We start from the raw sequence: 7,168 nt of genomic DNA, 5'->3' as shown, positions 1-7,168 counted from the left end.
CCCTGCTTGGTGTGGTAGTCCAAAGCAACAGGTCTCCCCATAGCTTTTGAAATGGACAAGAGAACATTCTCGTGCTAGTATTCCAACGGGAGATCGGGGAAACAGATCTATATTAGTTTAGACCAGGTCAACTTTATGTGGATGTTGAAATCCAGTTTCCAGTGTTGGAAACGAATGAGTCACGAGCCTATTTTCATAGGGCTTCTTCTCCATACGGCTGCCTTATCCCCTTCATGTTGAAATTGGAAGATGACGTACCCCTTCCCAAGGGGATGCATGGTAACTCTCTGACTTAGGTTCCATTTTTCTGCAGCCTCCTGCCGTAGAGCATCCAAGGTAATAGATCTAAAGCAACCCTTCCAATAAGGGCAAAGTGGTAGGTCTACCTCTTGGATTCGTAGTCATGTTGAGGGATTATGATCCTTCTAATCTCCCCTGCTTGAATCGATTCTGGAAAAGAATTGATAGCAGGCCATGAAGCATTCCCTACCCGCCTAAGCATATGAACATTTGGGCCTCTTTGCATCAGAGCTTTCTCCACCAGTAGCCATGGTTGCCTAAGGCGCGGGACCTCTGTCCAAATCCTCACAAAACCCACCATCATCATCCGCTTCTTCACCATTCCTCCTAGTCTCAAGAAAAACTCTCACAGCCATTAGGGTGAAGGAAGACTTTCTCAAAAAGTGCTCATGTGGCGTAGACAAGAAACCATATCAAGAACTGTTGCTGTCGAAAATCCGTATGAGCTGATCCTGCACAAGCACAGACGGCAGAGGCCCAGAGCTTTGTCCGGGGTTAGTCCTCCGACGCTCAAGTTAGGGATCGGTTGCACAATTTTTGTTATAGGAGTAATGGTGTGGGTATTGATGCTTACCTCTCCCTTTCTTCTGGGCCCTCTTATATAGCTCATAGGGTTTAGGGTTTCCCCTTTCCTAGGAGGAGTCCTCCTCGCGTCCACCTCCTTTCCTTTTAGAGTTCTACTCCGATACGTCCTACCCCTTCGTGGGGGATATTCTCTTCACACGGTTGACGTGGTAGAGTCCTAGCAGCCTCTATCAGGTGGGTGACACGTGTCCAGGTGGGCGACGTGTGTCCTTACCCTACTGAGCAATCAATTTGGCCGTATCAGGAGCCCCCTTACTCCCATCAGGAGGCTCCTCCTATGGGAGTAATCAAGTTTTTCGTCGTCTTTTCTCCCCCCCCTTTTTTTTTTATGTCCCTTCGGCCTTATTCCTTCAGCTTTGGCTTTAGTTCTGCTTGCAACCAAGACCTTCGGTCAGCCGATGTGAAGGCCTTCAGTCAGTTCGACTCGGTCTTACTTGAGCCCCCGACCAAGGTGAGGACCTTCGGTTAGTTCGGCTCGGCCGTGTAAGAGCCCCCGACTGAGGTGAGGACCTTCGATCAGGTCGGTTCGGCCTTAGCCTGAACTCCCAATCGAGGTAAGGACCTTCGATCAGTTCGGCTCGACCTTGCCGGAGCCCTCGATCGAGGCAAGGACCTTCGATCAGGTCCGTTTGGCCCTAGGCCTAAACTCCCAACTGAGGTGAGGACCTTCGATCAGGTTCGTTCAGCTTTTGCCTGAACTCCCAACTGAGGTAAGGATGTTCGGGCAGTTCGGGTCGGCCTTGGCCTGAACTTCCAACCGAGGTAAGGACCTTTGGTTAGGTCCGTTCAGATTTTTTCTGAACTCCCAACCGAGGTGTGGACCTTCGGTCAGGTCCGTTCAACCTTGTCCTGAACTCCCAACCGAGGTGAGGACCTTCGGTCAGGTCCGTTCAAATTTTTCCTGAACTCCTAACCGAGGTAAGGACCTTAGGTCAGGTCCATTCGGCCTTGGCCCGAGCCCTTGACCGAGGTGTGGACCTTCGGACAGGTCCGTTGGCCTTGGCCTGAACTCCCAGCCGGGGTGAGGACCATCGATCAGGTCTGTTCGGCTTTTACCTGAACTTCCAACCGAGGTAAGGACCTTCGGTCAGTTCGATTCGGCCTTAGCCTGAACTCCCAATCGAGGTAAGGACCTTCGGTCAGTTCGATTCGGCCTTGGGTTGAACTCCCAACCGAGGTAAGGACCTTCGGTCAAGTCCTTTCAGCCTTGGCCTGAACTCCCAACCGAGGTGAGGACCTTCGGTCAAGTCCGTTCAGCCTTGGCCTGAACTCCCAACCAAGGTGAGGACCTTCGATCAAGTCCATTTGGCTTTTGTTTGAACTCCCAACCGAGGTGAGGACCTTCGGTTAGGTCCGTTCGGCTTTTACCTGAACTCCCAACCGAGGTAAGGACCTTCGGTCAGGTCCGTTCGGCCTTGGCTCGAGCCCCCGACCGAGGTGAGGACCTTTGGTTAGGTCCGTTCGGCCTTGGCCTAAACTCCCAGCCGAGGTGAGGACCTTCGGTCAGGTCCGTTCGGCTTTTGCCTGAATTCCCAACCAAGGTGAGGACCTTCGATCAGGTATGTTCGGCCTTTGCCTGAACTCCCAACTGAGGTAAGGACCTTCGGTCAGTTCCATTCAGCCTTAGCCTGAACTCCTAACAGAGGTAGGGACCTATGGTCTGGTCCATTCAGGTGCAAACCTCGAGGGTTGGTACTCGGTGACGTGGTGGCACCATTAATGCTCGGGCAGTCGTACCATTTTTCTCCCATCTATATAGTGTGGGGTCCATTTGTGGGGCACTTTTATTTTTCCTTCGGAGAGCCTTCATTCGGTCTCGGAGTACCTTTCGAAGAGGTTACCCTCGGTCTCGAGTTTCCTTTAGTTTAGCAACACCGAAAGTAAGTTCCATGTCTTTTTTGTCAGGCTACAGTCCGTTGTCCTCAGAGAGGACAAGGCTTAACCGTAGGCGTCAGAGTCCAGGGGAGGACTGAGGGATGTCCTCAGACTCCACCGATCTACCCTCTGCCCGTGACTCATCGTCTGCGGCCTCGCCGTCTGGGTCCGAGGGTGGCTCAAACTGTGCAGGATTTAAGGAGAGGATGCTCGATTCCCGAGCCCAGACCCAGGAACCCTTAGAGGTGGAGGCTCTCCATATCATATCCACCATGGATGAGCCAAAACTGGAGGAACTGAGGGCCTCCTTTGGTATCTCGGACGCTTTCGAGCTCCGGCTGCCCAGACCGTCTGACCGGGCCAGCTATCGGAACTCCAAGGAGCTATGCTTGTACAAGGAGACGTTTAAGGCCGGCCTTCAGCTTCCTCTCCATCCCTTCTTAGCCCAAGTGTTTCGGCACTACGGGATTTGTCTGACCCAGCTGACACCGAACGGATGGTGGTAGGTGCTCAGCTTCGTCGTCCTTTTCTCAAGGCACCAGAGGCCTCTCTCCCTCCCTCTCTTCATCAACTGCTTCTTCCTTCAGGTCTGTAAGGGGCTTTCGGGCTGGTACTACTTCTGCTCCTGGAAGGACCTTCGGCTGCTGAGTGGTTACCCGACGTCTATCCATGGGTGGAAGGAGAAATTCTTCTTCGTGAGGTAGTCCGAGGGGGTGCCCTTCGGCGCCGTCTGGGATATCCCTGACCTAAGGGCGGTGAACTCTGCCCCTGCCCTTTTCGAGGCAGACGCGGAGTCATTGGCGATGGCGATAGCGAGGCGATAAGAAATCTTTCCTCTAGTCGAGGCCGACTGCCTTAAGTCCGACGCCATCCTGTTCAGATTCGGGCTTAGCCCAAGTGAGTTAGGCCAGCCCAAGTTTATTTTCCTCAGGCATTGGTTTTTCATACTGAATCCCTTCATTTCTTCATGCAGTGCAAATCTCAAGGTCCGAGGCTAGGGCTATAGCAGCGGCGAGGCAAGCCCAAATAAGGGAGGCCAGGGCACGGGATGCCCAGCAGCAACAGAGGCCGAAGAGGAAAGAGAAGAAGAGGCCCACCTCCGAGACTCCAAAGAAAAGATCTAAGGGCGAGAGGCCAAGCACTGAGGCAGTCCAGGCCCTTGCTGCTTCGAGCCATAACATGCCTGCCCAAGACTCCTCCCCCGTTGTGGACTTTAGAAGCCTGAGGGTGGGGAATGTGAGGGCCGAAGTTGGATTTATCCCTCAGTGGTCAGTCAAGGAAGATGACACCTTGTCATTCGGGCATGTTGCTCATGAGTTGGTGATGAAGGGCAGTCTTCCCCGAGATGCTGCCGAAGCTCAACGGCAAGGGACGGCGGCCATGATAATGAACTCCTGCATCTTCATGGCTAGGGTAAGCTTCGGTCCTCTAACCTTCATTTATTTATCATCGTAACCTTCTGACCATCGGTGTCTTATGTAGGCCCAGAACCAAATGGGTTAACTGGAAATTCGAGCCGAAGCTATGGGCCGAGACCTCGAGGCTTCCGAACGAGAGAAGTCGGTCTTGGAGAATGAGCGTTCGGTTCTTCTCGAGAAGGTCGAGCACCTGGAAGAGGACCTCCTCCTTACGCGCTAGGAATGCGATCAAAAGTTGGCAGAGTTGAAGGCTCAGATGAAGGCAAGGGTTTAGGAGGTCGAGACCCGAGGGGCCGAGAAGTACAGGTCCTCTGAGGACTTTCATAAAGAGATTAAGCGTGCCATCGCCCCTAGGTTCACCATGGGTGCTATCGAGGTCCGAGACTAGGTCCTCGAGCGTTACCCAGTGGTCTCTTTCGAGGACAGTGGGCTCATCTTCGAAGAAGAGTGTATTGAGGTGGCCCCATCAGCCACCGAGGTTGCCGATGCCGACAGTAGAGGCTGCAGCAAGGAAGGTGAGGTTCAGTCGCAATGCAAGGTCCCTCCGACTCTCTGTCACGATGGCTCCGATCAGGAGACCCACCATGTCAAAGATGAGGCCATAAATCCGACAGATGCCCCCTGAAGCCACCCTGGGTCTCGGCTCAGCCTTTGAGCTCTTTTTGTTTCTGATATGAGCCTTCAGGCTTCTTCATGTAATCTTGGCCTTCGGGTCTTTTCATGTACTCTCGGCCTTTGGGTCTTATCGATGAATGTATTTCCCATCGTATGCTTCGACTTCCACTTTTTCGTGTTCTTTCAGGTAAGGTGATCTTTAGCCTATTGGTAGATGCAAGAAGGCCAAAACCCATTGTTGCCAGCCCAAGGATTCGCACGTCTACTTTAGCATGGCTCGGTCCCTCTCCCTCAGCTTATCCAAGAGGTTTCCCGAGTCCGAGGGCTCTGGACTTTAAGGGATCTTGAACAAGTGTGGTTTTCACCAAGTGGTGTGTTCCCCCTCAGTTCCGGCCGAAGGGTCTTTTAAACTCTGGTGTTGATCCGAGGATCCAGCCGAGGGCAGATCCTTCGACCGTCATGACTCCTTACCAAATTGAGGACCTTTGGTCAGGTCCCTTCGGCCATTGGCCTGAGCCCCGAACCGGGGCGATGACCCTCGGTCAGGTCAGCTTGGTCTTGCCCGAGCCGTGATCGAGGTAGGGACATTCGATCTGCTCGGCTCGGCCTTTGCCTAAGCCCCGACCGAGTTAGGGACCTTCGGTCAGCTCGACTTTGCTTTTGCCTAAGCCCCTGACCGAGGTGAGGACCTTCGGTCAGCTCGGATCGGCCTTTGCCTGAGTCCCCAACCTAGGTAGGGAACTTCGGTCAGCTCCGCTCGGACTTTGTCTGAGCCCCTAACTGAGGTAGGGACCTTCGGTCAGCTCGGCTCGGCCTTTTCCTGAGCCCCCGACCAAGGTGAGGACCTTCAGTCAGCTCGGCTCGGCCTTTGCCTAGGCCCCTGACCGAGGTGAAGACCTTCGGTTGTATCCATTCGGCAGAGTTAAGGTTACCAAACAAGAGAATTCCTCTCAATTACCGTAAACCAGTTTTTGTATTTTTCATGAATAAGATCCTTCAGAGTTTAGGATGAGGAATTACAACTTAAAAGTGTATAGGAGCAAAAATTGTAAAAATTACAAAAACAAGTGTGCTTGCTACTTCGCTACTGATAGAATTTTCTTAAGTTCTCAGAGTTCCACGATTGGGGTACCCTTTCTCCCCCTGTAGTCTCCAGGTGATAGGATCCTGGTCATATTACCCTTGAGACTCTGTAGGGACCTTCCCAATTTGGATCTAGCTTCCCTTGATGTCTCGGGTCTGATACTTCAGCCCTTCTGAGGATGAGGTTACCCATTCTGAACTCGTTCTTTTGAACTTTGGTGTTATAGTGCCTCGCAACCCTCTGTTGGTAAGCGGCCATCCTTTCTTGCAAAGTGTCCCTGACTTTGGTCAAGAGGTCTAAATTCGCTTCGAGCCCTCCATCATTTTCCTCTTCATTGTAGTACTGAATCCGATGGGTTACGGCCCCTATCTCCACTGGAAGTACAGCTTCAGTGCCGTAAGTTAAAATGAAAGGTGTTTCTCTGGTGGCCAATCTCTCAGTTGTGCGGTAAGCCCAGAGGATGCGGTGCAACTCGTCTGCCCATAGTCCTTTTGGCTCATCCAGTCTCTTCTTTATTCCTTGAAGCAGTGTACGGTTGGTTACCTCTGTCAGCCCGTTGGTTGATGGATAACGGACAGAGGTTTTCCTGTGGTCAATGCCAAGGGCATCACAGAACAAGCCGAAGGTCGGGTTGGTGAATTGAGTTCCATTGTCCGTTACCACAACCCGAGGGATTCCAAATCTATAGACTACCACCCTCTGGAAGAAGTCCCTTACGTTCATTTCGGTTATCGTCGCCAGTGCTTCGGCTTCTGCCCATTTCGTGAAGTAGTCTACTGCCACCATAATAAATTTTCCTTTATCTCGTGGCCAGGGGGAATGGGCCCAGGATGTCAATTCCCCACATGGCGAATGGTATTGGGCTCGATAGACATGAGATCTTAGTAGAGTGTAGCCTGGGAACGGGGGCAAACATCTGGCACTTGACTCACTTCTTGACTAATGATTCCGCGTCCTTCCTCATTATCGGCCACTAGAGGCCCTGCCTTAGCACTTTATGTGCCAAGGCCTGGGCTCCCAGGTGTTGGCCGCATATCCCTTCATGCACTTCTCGGAGTGCGTACACGCCATCGGCGGGTCCAGACACTTGAGGTACGGCACGGTGAACCCTATTTTGTACAGTGTCTCGTCCTTCAGAAGGAAGCGTGCTGACCTCATTTGTACTTTCCTTACCTCGTCCCTATTCTCTGGGAGCTTTCCTTCCTTGAGGTATTTAGTTATGGCATCCATCTAGCTTTGGCCATGTTCGCCTACAGGTAATACCTCTCAGGGTTTTTCGGTACTTGGCTAT

This window comes from Macadamia integrifolia, chromosome 14, assembly GCF_013358625.1.
Source record: "Macadamia integrifolia cultivar HAES 741 chromosome 14, SCU_Mint_v3, whole genome shotgun sequence".
Taxonomy (NCBI): Eukaryota; Viridiplantae; Streptophyta; class Magnoliopsida; order Proteales; family Proteaceae; genus Macadamia; species Macadamia integrifolia.
The sequence above is the reverse complement of the archived record's forward strand: the minus strand, read 5'-3'. Positions refer to the sequence as shown.